Here is a 15055-nt window from a genome sequence, read left to right on the forward strand (position 1 = left end):
CGCGCTTTTGCGGATGATTTGGTCATAATATTGGAACAACCGCAGGAATCCAGTATGGTTTTAATGAATACGATTAATCAATATGGTCAAGTGTCTGGCTTTAAAATAAACTTAGGAAAAACCAAAATATTAGCTATAAATATGAATATTAAACAAAAGGAAGAATTAGGAGTGATGCTAGGATGTGAGGTAGTTAAAATAGTTAAATATCTTGGAGTTAACATTTTAACTTCAAATGGGAAATTATATAAGCATAATTATGAACCACTTTGGCATAGCATACAGACAGAGATGAAAAAATGGGAGAAATTGCACTTATCTTTGCTGGGCAGGATAGCGGCAGTGAAATGAACATTTTACCAAAATTTTTATTTCTTTTCCAAATGTTACCTATACTTAAAAAGATGCGAACCTTTTAGAATGGCAGAAGAGTATCAACAAATTTGTGTGGGCAGGAAAGAAGCCGAGGGTAAAGATGAAATAATGCAAGATGTACGTGAGAGAGGAGGATTGAAACTACCTAATTTAAAACTATATATGATGCAGTGGCATTATCTGTAATTAGTGATTGGATTCATTTAACCAATGATAGAATATTGAACATTGAGGGACACGATCTGGTATTTGGTTGGCATGCTTACCTGTTATTCAACAAAAATTGGATAAGAACTTTAAAAGTCATATTTTAAGAAATGCTTTATTGCGGGTTTGGAAGAAATACCAATATAAATTAAATGACAAGATACCCATGTGGGCAATTCCTAGACATGCAATTGAACATATGAATACAGCACAAAAACAGGACAGAATTACTTACAGACAGCTTCTTACCTCGGAAAGGGGGGTATTACAATTAAAATCTTTAGAGGTATTAAAAGAGGAGAAGGTAGTTCAAACATGGTTCCAGTATGGGCAATTACAGGCTAGGTGGAAAATAGATCAAAAAATTGGTTTTATTCAAGTTGAGGATAATCTGTTTAAACAAATAAGAGATCAAAGCTTAATGCATATAAAGAGGATATATAATGTATTAATACAGATGGATTCGGAAACAGAATTAGTTAAAGATTGTATGATAAAATGGGCTCAAAATATTGAGGAACCAATAATGTTGGATACATGGGAAAGAATCTGGGTAAGAAATGTGAAATTTACACAAGCTCAAAATCTGAGAGAAAATTTTACAAGATGTTCTATAGATGGCATTTAGATCCTAAAAAGTTGGCTTCTATGTATCCGAATGTACAGCCTAAATGTTGGAGGTGTGGCTCTCTCGATGCTACATATTATCATATATGGTGGACCTGCCAAAGGTTAAGGCATTTTGGATAAAAATATGGTGGGTCATGCAAATGTTTTTAAAAGAAGGATAAAGTTTAGTCCTCAGTTATTTTTACTAGGTATATGTACTGACTTTACAGTGGTAGAGACCAATTTGATTCTGCACCTGATAACTGCAGCAAGACTGTTGGTGGCGCAATATTGGAAGAAGGAAGACTTGCCTACAATCCAAGAATGGACATTGAAAGTAACAAACTTAGCTGAAATGGCTAAAATATCGGCATATCTCAAAGATCATTCAAATGAGATATATAAACGAGACTGGAAAAAATGGATTGACTATATACAAAATAAATACGGGACTAAGAAATTCCAGTTAGCCTATGCTTAAGATCAGAAATGATTTAAACTGTTAAAAGTCAGTTCAGTAAGAAGAAGTTAAGGTCAATCTAGAATGTCATTAATTTCTTTATTTCTTTTTTCTCAATAGATTTTAGACTGTGTTAGTTAAAAATCCATACCGTGTACGGGTTCTGGGAAGTCGGGGGGGGGGGGAAGGAGGAGGGGGGGTGGGGGGGTGGAGGGAGGGAGGGGTACACACAACAAAAAAATTGTACTTCAATGTCTTAATGATTGACAAATGATGACATATTTGTGTTTTTTTTAAAAGAAAAATAAAAAAGTTCTCTTCGGAAGAGGAGGGAAAAAAAAAACACACACAAAAAAAAAAACAATGTGCTAGAGCCTGAAGCTGTGAATGCACCATACAAACAGCTCAATGTATTCCCCATTGTGTGACTGCTTACTCTTTTGTGATCTCTTTTTCTCCAATTTCTCTGCTAACATAACAGGTTTAGAAAACACTCCATGGTTTCTGAGTCAAAAGTTGTGGGGAGGAGTAGTTTAGTTATCTTCTCTTTGTTCTGCACCTGAGGGAGTTTATTCCCACATTACTCATTACAATCTAGTTTGCTCCCACCATTATAGGATCCCACTCAAATTTTCATTTCTTTACTATATTGTTTACTTTGCTCTGATATCTTAGAATTCTTCCAATGTAATTGGCCATCTGATAATCTCATTACTCCTCCTTTCCATTTGGTCTTTTAATTAATCACTTTCATGAACTGATTGTTTTTGTATTTATTATTTTCATTTAATTAACTGAAATATAAACTATTCATTTGTATGGGTTCCCACTGACTATGCAACTGTTGCTTGCAAATTGCTTTTCAGATGTGACTATTTTGTTACTTTGGATCAGTTTAAATTTCTTCTTAAATAAATAATTGCCTGTCTGGAAACCTACTAACTTCTCAAATACTTTCCATATTTAAGCATTCCAGTGTTATTTGATTTTCATAATTCATTTTTATTTTGGTTAACTTTGCTTTCATTCTGTATTTGTTTTATTTTTAGTTCATTCTCAAATTCCCAAGCATGTTGATTTGATTTTATATCCCCCTCCCTTTACTCTGTTTAGCTACCTTCATTATTTCCAGTCCACGCTGCACATTTCTCATTTATTATCTAGGAGTGATTCTACTAAACAGTAATCAAAACAAGTTGCTATAAAATATGCACAAGTATATACCCATATTTTTCTAGATGAAAATGATAATTTTAAAACATTTTTCTTCGATATTTGTATTTGTTTCCCACTATAGACACTCTGTGTTTTTTGTGGTTATTGTTAAAGTATATAGAAATACAGAAATAGAATAGGAATAAAAAAAAGAATATAAAATTTCGAATGTTCTACGTTATAACTAAAAAATAATAACTTTTTTATCAGTTAACATAAATACTTTTCAATTTTTACCATATTTTCAAAATTCTGGCAGTACTATTTCCCAAAAATAAATGTGCACACTTAATAAAATTAGGACAGTCATGATAGACCATCCTAGCAAGATAAGGATACGTTTCTGTTAGAGCTTTAAAAAATATTTTAAAAGTATCACCCAAAGTACAATTCTACATTAAGGTCCCTGGAGTCAGGGACAAATTAAGTCAAAAGCAGAATGTTGGGAGGTTTGATTATCTAATGCGCTGCTTTTGTTCTATACTGAGACTAAGAACACTATCTTTTAATCAGTTTTGCTTTGATTTTGTTGAGTTTAGTTGGAAATCAAATAAAGTTTATCATGTTCTTAATCCACTGACTTTTGTCTGCTTGCTCTTTCTATTTGGCCAAATGTGAGGGGGGGAAAAACTTTGTAGTAATGATGCCTGAAATAGATGGTAAACCAATCAGCAGTAAAGCTGAGGAGAAGAAAGCTGAACAATGGATACAAACCAGCACTGGAAATTCAAGGCAGATATGGGCCATGCTGGCTATGATTTCTGAAAAGTTTCAGCAAATTGTAGACAATACAAGAACAAATATCACAAACAATTAACAACTTGCTTATGGAAGATGGCTCTGTCAACTTCGAAACGGTTAAGGCCTGATCCAGCCATCTTTCTGTTTCTCAGCTTGCCACACAGTGTGGGAGGGAGGAATGTCAGGCCAGATGACAACAAACCATTTTGTGGGAACCAAAGTCATCCCGACAGATCCTAGCCAGAGACTGAGGGGAGTTGTCAAGGAGATGCCAGAACACTAAATTGGACAATGTGACCTCTGACCATGAGAGAGGGAATTATCTTTTATTTCATTATACTGAAATATTTAGAGCTGGTTTTATTTTCATTTATATTCATTTCAAATGAATAAAACACCTTTGAGAAAGCTGAAAGTCTCGGAGTGCTGAATTAGTTGGGTTCATTATTCAGAATCTTGACAGGCTTCCTCACATCTTAAACCAATGTATAACTAACTCCAAAACAATGTTTCAGAGTGTGCAATGACACACTTAAAAAAAAAACCTGTACCTGTGGTGTAAATTATACACTGGGCAAGCAAGAAATACAACAATGATAGAAAATGTAGGACAGCTACACAGAATAGAAGTCAAAGACAAAGACAGCCATATTGTATCATTGCTGCCATATGGCATTAGACATTAGAGAACATGAAAGACAGATTAGTATAGCTATGTAGAAGACAATGTTTAGCCATTTCAAATAAGTGAACTAAAGGCCAAGAAGGAACGTGATGGCTCAGTAGTTAAGATGCTGAGCTTGTCAATCAGAAGGTCAGCAGTTCGAATCCCTAGCACTGCATAACAGAGTGAGTTCCCGTTACTTGTCCCAGCTTCTGCCATCCTAGAAGTTCAAAAGCACATAAAAATGCAAGTAGAAAAATAAGAACAACCTTTGTTGGGAAGGTAACAGTGTTCCGTGTGCCTTTGGTGTTTAGTCATGCTAGCCACCTGAGCACAGAGATGCCTCGGACAGGGGCTGGCTCTTCGGCTTTGAACCGGAGATGAACACTGCCCCCTAGAGTCGGGAACAACTAGCACATATGTGTGAAGGGAACCTTTACCTTTAAAGTCCAAGAGTGCATGATTCAAAGACAAGCAAAACTCTAGAGGACAAGATTGCCAGCTCCAAATTATTTGGGGAATCAAGTCATCTAGTTAATGCTTTGACTTATGGACACCATGCCAAATAATGAACATAACAGTTCTTTAAATATATGGAAACAAAATCAGGGGCAGAGTCTCTGGTATACCATCTGATAGGAGGAGGTTAGTCCTACATTTCTAGATGGCCTCATCCTATCTCTTGTACCATCCATGCCTAATTCGGAATTATGTCTACTCTCAGTGAAGCAATTAACTGCTACTGATAATTCAAAGAAAGGTCAGTATCATTATGAAGGCAAAATAAACCCAACCAAGGAAAGTAATTTGACTTGAGCTTAATATCTTCTGAAATTAGTAAAATTTGTCATGTTCTGTTATGGAACTCAATTTATCTAGTCAAGCATTTTGCTAATGAAGTCTTACTCCGAGGTTATATTTCATTATATTTTCATCCAAGGAACCATGTGGTAAAATGAGAGGCCCATCTCTTACATATAGAAATCATGTTACAAAACAGCAACTTGGATCAAATAGGAACATGAAGGTACGTCTACATTAATAAAATAGTATATACACTAGGGTTAGGGAATTCGATCTAGACCAGGAATTAAAGTCAATCTCTGCCTATAAGAATGAATCAAATGATGTTACTAAAGGTGAAGACTGAAGGAAGAAAGAGACCTCCCTCTACTAAATCCCCCATTCCCAGATGTCATTAATTTCATCCGACCAATTAAGATCAAGGCAAGGTTTAAGGGCAAGACTTGAGGGAAGGACAAAACTGAATTTATAAAGTGCATTTAAATTTGCAAGAGAAACACAAACAGAAAACTGTTGACATAAACAACAGTTTCTGCATGGCAGAATATAAAGGATCTTAAAGATGACCTTAGAGAAGAATGAAAGGAGGGACTTGAGAATTACTCAGTCCCAAGAAAGAGGGAAGCATGAGAGAGAAACTCAAAATAGCCCTGCCTTGATTTTATTTAGGGTAATGTGTGACAGAGAGAAACTGGGACAGATTCAGTTAGGTATAAACAATGCAGTCCTGAATGAATGGAACTTTGCTGCAAAGAGATGCATGTGAATTCAGTGATAGAAAGCTGCAAGAGAAACCATTTCACAAAACCATTTCTCCTCTCAATGCTAAAAGAACCACAGTTCCTCTCCAGCTGTAGGAACAAGTATTGGATTCAGCCTAGAACTGAATTCACTATTCCCAAATAGGAATACTAAAATTCGTTGGACTCACCTTTCATATGAGCAGACATTCAGAATTGTGTTGTAATTTCAGTCCCAGGATAGTATCAAGTTGAAACTAATATTTCCAGAATCTTTTTTTTTTAATTATGAAACCAGACTACAATCTACCTCCACATTGGCTGATTTGCACAATTCTCTCATTAATGTGAATCTGCATTTGGGATTTGAAATAGCCTTTTTCTCAGTGAAGAATCGTTTTCTATCAATTCAGTAGATCCACACAGTTAAAATGCCATTGAAACTAATTGGCTGCAATTAATGGTAATAAAAATAAATTTGAAGATGAAAAAGAAGATAAGGGACTTTATCTTTTCCTTACTGAATCAAAAGCCTTTCAATTAGGATAGGCTTAAATTTAAGGGCAAGGACAAATTGAAAATCATATGCAATCATTAAAAAATAGCTCTGACCATTTTCAGTTTCCAAGTGAGGCAATATAGCAATAGAAAAATATATTTTAGTATCTACTACATACTGTAGGCCATTGATGTTTTGAGTTTCAACAGCACTGAATTTTAATCTGTACAATATAAGAACGACTAATTATCACCTCCATTAAAAAAAACACAGATAGTCTGTTAGATGGCTTTTTTTGCCATCAGGAATTAACAAGCCTTTCTTCCAACAAAATGTACCTTTAGGGGCCACATTTATGTCTTCATAATGGTACATGTCTAGATCTAAAAAAGTAGATAATTTTTTGACTGAGAGTTAACTGGTCCTGAGCTTAAGGCTGCAATGAAAGGGTTTATGTACAGATAGTCAACTTACAACAGTTTATTTAGTGACTGTTTAAAGTTACAATGGCACGGAAAAAGTGGTTTATGATCATTTTTCATACTTATGAGTGTTACAACATCCCTATGGTCACATGATCAAAAGTCAGGTGCTTGGTAACTGGTTCATATTTATGACGGTTGCAGTGTCCTCAGGTCATGTGATCTCCTTTTGTGACCTTCTGACAAATAAAGTCAATGAAGAAGGCAGATTCATTTAACAGCTGTGTTACTAGGTTACTATTTAATGCCACCAACAATGCTGCTATCCTTCAAAAATACCTTGACTATATGTTAGAATGGTCAAACAATTGGCAACTTCAAATCTCAGCCAACAAATGCTCTGTCTTACACACTGGCAAAAAAAAAAATCAGAATACAAAATACAAGCTGGGTGGACACAACCTTGTAGACGACGTTCACTCTGTCAAGGACCTTTGAGTACTCATATCTAATGATCTAAGTGCCAGATCCCACTGTAATAACATTGCCAAAAGGGCATTAAGAGTGGTTAACCTAATCTTGCATAGCTTCTTCTCTGGTAATATTGTATTGCTAACCAGAGCATACAAAACATTTGCTAGACCAACTCTTGAATACAGCACATCTGTCTGGAACCCGCACTGCATATCGGACATTAGTACAATTGGGCCAGTCCATAGATATTTCAGGAGAAGAGTCCTCTGCTCTTCTGCTCGCAACAGAATACCTTATACCAGACTTGAAATTTTGGGCTTAGACAATTTAGAACTACGCCACCTTTGGTCTGACCTAAGCGTAGTACATAAAATTATCTGCTACAATGTCCTACCTGTCAATGGCTACTTCAGCTTCAACCACAACAATACACGAGCACAAAGTACCCTTGAAAAGCGTTCAGAGACTGCAGCTAGTCCAGAATGCGGCCGCGCGAGCGATATTGGGTGTACCGAGGTACACCCACGTTACACCTGTCCTCCGCAAGATGCACTGGCTACCAATTGGTCTCTGGACGCAATTCAAGGTGTTGGTTATTACCTTTAAAGCCCTACATGGCTTAGGGTCAGCGTACCTGCGAGATCGCCTACTGCCACATACCTCCCAGCGGCCGGTAAGATCCCACAGATTGTGCCTCCTTCGGATGCCCTCAGCCAGACAATGTCGGCTGGCGGGCCCCCGAAGGAGAGCCTCCTCTGTGGCTGCTCCGACCCTTTGGAATGAGCTAGCCCCAGAGATCCAGACCTTGCCCACTCTCATGGCCTTCAGGAAAGCTGTTAAAACCTGGCTATTCCGGCAGGCCTGGGGCTGTTGACCTCATTGTTGAGGTCCAGCCCCGATTGAACGAATGCATGTGTTGTGATTTTAAATCTGTCCTTTTCTAAAAAAAATTTCTTCCTCTTCTTCTTTTTTGTAAGCCACCCGGAGTCCTTCGGGATTGTGCAGCATATAAATTTTAATAATAAATAAATAATAAATATAAATAGATACAAACTGAAGGTAAACCACTCCAAACTCGATTGCAGAAAATATGACTTCAGCAACAGAGTGGTCAATGCCTGGAATGCACTTCCTGACTTTGTGGTTTCTTCCCCAAACCCCCAAAACTTTAACCTTAGACTGTCTACTGTAGACCTCACCCCATTCCTAAGAGGTCTTTAGGGAGCATGCATAAGCGTAGCAACATGCCTACCATCTCTGTCCTAAAGTTCCTTTTTATTCGTATTCATTTCATATATTCAAAATCATGTTTATACTTATATGTTATCTAATACAGTACATGCTTGATGAAATAAAATAAATAAATAAATAAATAAATAAATTGCAATGATTCACTTAACTGTAGTAAGAAACTTCGTAAAATGGATCAAAATTGACCTAACAATTGTCTTGCTTGCTTAGCAACAGAACATCTGGGCTCCACTGTGGTCGTATTATTTTACATTGATAATAAAATTTCAGTTAGGCATGGAAGTTTATGAATTAAAAATTCTGTTTCATACAGTTATCACCTGTAAGAAAGACTCATGTGATAATATTTCATGTGACTTTTTCTGACACAATGCTCTACTTTTGGTTGTCCTTATCTAAATCTTCATAAAGCATTTTTACTTGAAATGCTACAGATACTTCCCATTTTTCTAAACTGGTGTCCTTCAAATGGGATATTTTTTTTGGGGGGGATAGCAGGTTGTAAAAATTGGCTAAAGTTCCCAGCCTGGCTGCTGTGTTACTTGCCTTTAAGTACTTGCCTGAGCTATAATCGTTTTAGCTAAGGTGCTCCCCATGCCATGACATACTATGGGGAAATCATGCTGCAATGTGTGGAGTGTGAATCGATGACTGCTAGGTAATAGGCTTCTCGGTGCTATCTCTTCAAATGCTAGCCTAAAAGCTAGAAATGGCTTTGGTTGCTTGCAGCTACTTAAAAAAAGCAGAATTACATTTAAGAGCATTGCTGTCAAAGGACTTCAGTGTTAACTCTATAAAGTAGCATTTCCACAATACAGCCTTCCGGCAACATTTGTAAAACTTATGAAGCTAAGAGTTTCCTTTCCTCTCAATCTCTTCCTCACAACTGTCCTAAAATGTGGAAGCAGAAAAGGCTTTGAATTGCCCTCTGTCCTACTCTGCCTCAGTAACAAGGCCAAGGATGGGACAAGTTAAAGAAAAGTGCTTGGTAGGTTCCCCTGGATTCATCTGCCCTCCTACTGAACATTGCCGGCTAGCACAAATAATTCCAACCAATTCCTCTTAAGATGGGATAGAACTGAAAAGGGAGGTGTGTTTTGACAGCTGACCAGAAAAGAACACTTAATCACTGCTTTTATGTGTTTTGTACCAGTGTACTCAGGCTCCCTTTGAAGACACTCAAACAAAACATGTTGAAGATACTCTTGGACTGTGTATTGTATTTATGACTGGTAGTCAGTTTTCCCCCCTGCCACATTCCTGCCTTCCAAATTTTCCTACCAGGGCTACCCAGGCTTGAAATCCCAGGAAATTCCTCCTGCCTTATCTAAAATATCTGTCTAGAAGAGCTTATTTTTTTCTCCCCCCACTGTTTCCTTTCCCTGTGCCAGTTAATATATATAAGGTGAAATTCAGTTGCACCAGGTCTTTTTCAAACTGTAGCCAGGCTTTTAAGACTGTAAAGGAGATTACATTTAAATCTATGGTATGAAAAAAGGTAGATCAAACATACCCACATTCTTTCTTCTTTTTCCTTTCCAGTTCCTTAATATTTGTTTTTGTCTGAAGTAAAGAGATATAAATTCCTTCTCTCCCTGTGACCTCTATAAGGATTACTTTTAACAAGGATTATTTTCCATTTTTAAAGGCAACACTTATTTATCTATTTTGAATCCAGGATTATTTACTCCTGTTGGAATAAATCAGCACAAGCTAAATGGGTAAAAGAAGCCATGGTGGCATAGTGGTTAGAATGCAGTATTGCAGGCTAATTCTGCTGTCTGCCAGCAGTTCAATCCTGATCAACTCTTTGGACAAAAATACATACATGGTTGGAAAAAAATGTTAGGACAGCATATAGATTATAAACCAGAATTATTTTTGTTAGGCATAATACCAGAAAAATATGATAAAAAGGTAAAGTATATTTAATATTATCTGTTTTGATAGCAGCAAGAATTGTATTTAAGCAAAACTGGAAAAATGGGGGGGGGAACACCCGCTGTAGAAGAAATAATTAAAAAAAATATTAGACTCTACAGAAATGGACAGCCTAACAATAAAGGAAAGGAAAGGAAGACAAAGAATATTTTCAAATTTGGAATTTATTTTATCTATGGTTGGATAAATGAAGAAGTATAAATTAGGAGTTTAATATTGCTATGACAGACAATACACTGTCCACCAAGCACTTATTGTATACAAAGAGAAAATATATAAATAACATAAATTATTAAAATAAATTTTAAAAAATACTGACCAACTCAAGGTTGACTCAGCCTTTCATTCTTCTGAGGTCAGTAAAATGAGACCCAGATCGTTGGGGGAAATATGCTGACTCTGTAGACCTCTTATAGAGGGCTGTAAAGCACTATGAAGCGGTATATAAGTCTAAGACCTATTGCCATTGCTAAAATTGACCAGATGGGAGCAGCCAGTCCATTCTGCTTTGAATGGCCAGTAAGAGTTAAGGCAGAGTTAAAGGTCCACACTTTAAATAGCTCATCACCAACAGGGATGATCAAGCACCATAAATTACTTGCATAACAAGATTTGTGGCACAAAATGAGAAAAGCAACTTCTCTTAAACTGGAATGGCTAAATGTATCTGCCTTTCCGGGGAGTTGTAAATGACATTCAAGTAATATTGCTAACTATACTATAAGGAATATATCCCATAGAACCCTTAAGTATAGTTAGGTAAAGCTTCCCCTTGCACATATTTGCTAGTCATTCCCAACTCTAGGAATGGTGCTCATTTCCATTTCAAAGCCAAAGAGCCAGCACTGTCCGAAGACGTCTCTGTGGTTATGTGGCCAGCATGACTAAATGCCGAAGGTGCACAGAGCGCTGTTACCTTCCCACTGAAAGTGGTTCCTATTTTTCTACTTGCATTTTTACATACTTTCAAATTGCTAGATTGGCGGAAGCTGGGACAAGTAACGGGAGCTCACTCACTAGGGATTCAAACTGCCGAACTGCCGACCTTTCTGATCGACAAGCTCAACATCTTAGCCACTGAGCTGGCGTGTCCCTAAGTATAGCTAGGAAGGTATTTTCATGCCTCAGTAGCAGTGACAGGAACCATCAGAAAAGGAGAAAAAGATGATTTCCTTCAAATATATGCCATATAAGTGCCACATACATTTTACAGATATGCCTTTTCTCACTTTAGGCATGAAAGCTGGCTGGGTGACCTTGGACTAGTTGCTGTTTGTCAGTCCAACCCACCTCGCAGATTGTTGTTGTGGGGAAAATAGGAGGAAGAAGGAACATTCGGTTTGCTCACTGCTTTGGGTTATAAAAATAATAAAGGTGGGGTAAAAAAGAAACTCATCTAAAAAACTATTCAAAGAAAAGATGCCCCCCTCCACTTGCTATGTTCAATTGTCTGGGGTTGAAGAAAATCAGTTACTTTTCATTTAGCTGGTTACTACTAAGCACTTTATTTTAATTTGAATTGGAGTGTTTGAGGGAGAATACAATGTTTCAGAAAATTACTCAAAATGAAAGAAAGTATTTCTTTGAAAACCATTACGTGCAATTAATAAGTCAATACATTTCTCAGGAAATGAACAGCTTTTATTATTAGAAATTGCCATCAATTACTAAATATTGCTGTACAAATTACTATAGTTGTGAATGAACAAATTAAAATTATTGGCTGGATATGAATAAAACCAGTTATGGATTTAAGTGGTAGAAAAATGGTTAATAAATTCTTTGTCCTGGGGTCGCTTATTAGTGAGAAATTTGCTATTTGGTGATGCATTTCCTTCTACCAGAACATTGCTTTCATGTGGAAAAGGATGAAAACATATTTTTATATAGAAAAAAAAAGAGAGCAGTTAATGAATTAAAACAAAAGGCAGCTACGAGTTCTTGGAATTTGGATACATCTTGTCCTTTTTCATTCTGTTTGTCAAACATTCTTGCATGCCTGAAAATTTATACTGAAAAGACAGATGTCCTTTAGTTTTGGTGATAACAAGAACATATTTAGTCCTGGTGATTATAAAGACATATTTCCTTTGGCAGCAATGCAATTCTTTGACACTGCTTTCTTCACATTTGTCATTTTCTTCTTCTGGGGTATTTTATTGATTTCTCCCTCTAGCCTACAGATAATGGAATTTCCTGGTTGTCTCCTATTCGAATACTGACCATCTCCAACCCTGTTTAGCCTTTGCAAGCTTAGCCAAGGTTGGCTTCATACTGCCACCTACTGTGAATTGATTACACTCCATAGTTATTTAATTAAAATGTGGCAGGTCGGAGTTCTAGTGTTGTTGGAAGGAGGATTCAGCAGAAACTTTATATTGGAGAAAAGCAAAACGTTCCATTTCATACCCATTTTTCTCAGCAGCTGAAAGACCCACCGGAACATAAGAACGCAGAAATGCAATTATTCCGGGCATGAAATACACATATAATTCAACAAACGTCTCACTTTAATCTCTAAACATCAAACAGAGTCTGTTTCTTATTTGCTATGTATATCAACACTGGAGGCCCATAGCAAATCAATGGTCCCCCTGGATCACACAATATTGGCTTTTATCTGAACCCCACTCCATATTTCTGAAATATTCTGATGCAGATCCTGCCCCCTTTCCCCATTAATGAAGGCAATATGTTTTGTTTGCCATTCAGGACAGTGTACTTTTTGTCCCAGCAAGACACTGTGCCAACACTGCAGAATGTAAGTTACACTGAAATTCCCTAGTGAAGAAAGATTTGGTTCAACAGAAGAGAAGATTAGATTTATGTCTGTAATGATAATTCATAAGCAAAAGTTCGAATAGTTTTAAAAGGGATTTTATGGACTTCTGATCAACCTGACAAAAAGCCATTAGATCACAGTAAATTCCTGCGAGACACTAGCTCGGCTCAGAAATAATCACATTTCCATCTTTATTCTTTTCAAGACAGGATTGTCAGTAGAATGTAACAGTGTATGCTCCCAAATTAAGATTATATTGAATGGAACCTTTTGGGAGACCTTTATTTACGTGTTATTCATTTGCTCAGGGATTTTACATGTACATTTCTCTCTTAGCTGCTTTGCTGCAATAGCTTTTAGGTAACTCACTGTTCCTACATTAATGTGTAGATTTAATATCATTTTTACTGCACTGATTCGTTTATAGGGCTATATGAGAAAACCATGGTTTGCCTCAATGTGGTGCTTCGATAAAGGAAATTGACACTATTTGCATTGTTGATGCTCAGAGATGATGCAATTGGCCACAACAAGAGATTTGGTGAAACTTCACAGGGATCTTCTGACATTAGCCAAAAAATGGTGTCTATGCATGCAACTTCATTTTACTCTTTGTAGCAGGGATTTTTTGTGAAAGAACTTTGAAGGGGCTTAATTAAAACTAATTATCCTTTAATAGCTTAATTGCTTTAGTCTTTATTTAGTTTATCTATGAGAGCATTGGAGATAGCTCTCTGGATGAAGACTTGTTTCCAATGAACAGGCTTAAAAACCATGTCATAGCATACTATAGATTTTCCTCTTCTGTCCCCCCTCCCATCCCCTTCTCTTCCCTCCCTCCCTTCCCTCTCCTCTCCTCTCCCCTCCCTTCTCCTTGGTAAGCAAAAATATGAACAACTAAATTCAATAATGCACATACCTAGACCAGCTTTTTTTCAATCTTAGCAACTTCAAGACATTTAGACTTCAATTTTCATTCTCATGCTGGCTGAGGAATTCTGGGAGTTGAAGTCCACATATCTTAAAGTTACCAAGGTTGAGACACAGTGCTCTAGATATTTTCATAAAAGCTTTCCAAAATTGAGGCACCATAATTAAATTGTTATGAAGCCTGACCTCATCATGTTTATTTTGGCACCAGAATGGTTGTGTGACTCTATGTCACGAGTGGAGAAATGACAATATAGAATGGGAAAAGAATTCTGTGGTAAATAGTTGAAATAATGTAAGATTGAGGAACCTTCAAAAGAAAGAGAAGAGTTCAGGGTTTTAACTCAAGATGGCATCCTGATGATAAAGTGCCATTGCAACTAGAAGCATGTTGTTGCAACCAATTACAATATACCTCAGTAATAACCTTGAGTAAGCAATGCTATTTTGAAGGCAGTCATGAGGAGAGGAAAAATATAACTTCTAGCTGGGTTAAAGCCGTGCTCACTGCTAGAACAATACAATACAAAATATTTGAGATCTGGAAAACAGAAACAAGAATGAAAGAGGGCATATCTAATAGGTATCAGCATGGGGAAGATATTGGGCAATGCCACTGGAAGCTCTTGAAACTTACGAGTTCTTATTTGCTTTTCATTTTCACTTCCTCTCTCCTCAATTTTTGTCTTGTGTGGCATAAAGAGAGGATTTTATCCCTCTACTTCCAGAAGTATATCTCTCTATCTTTAGATTTCGAGAGTTGCCTAATCTAAATCAGCCCAAATCAACTTGATCAAATCAAAAGGATTTAGAGGAGTTGGAGAGGAAAAGGCTTGCTCTCTGGATATGCTATAAAAGTAGAGGAGTCAAGGAAATAACAGGGTCAGAGAAGACCTCTTCCCTTTCACAATTATCATCACCAAGTGATATAACTTGAGGTT

At 36.8% G+C, this 15055-nt stretch overlaps 1 protein-coding gene across 1 annotated transcript in view; it reads right to left on the minus strand.

The window, feature by feature from the left end:
• Positions 1-15055, minus strand: part of ALK (ALK receptor tyrosine kinase) — a 346271-nt gene that overhangs the window by 206163 nt on the left and 125053 nt on the right. The gene's annotated exons all lie outside the window — the stretch shown is intronic.

Source organism: Thamnophis elegans, chromosome 4 (assembly GCF_009769535.1).
Source record: "Thamnophis elegans isolate rThaEle1 chromosome 4, rThaEle1.pri, whole genome shotgun sequence".
Classification (NCBI taxonomy): domain Eukaryota; kingdom Metazoa; phylum Chordata; class Lepidosauria; order Squamata; family Colubridae; genus Thamnophis; species Thamnophis elegans.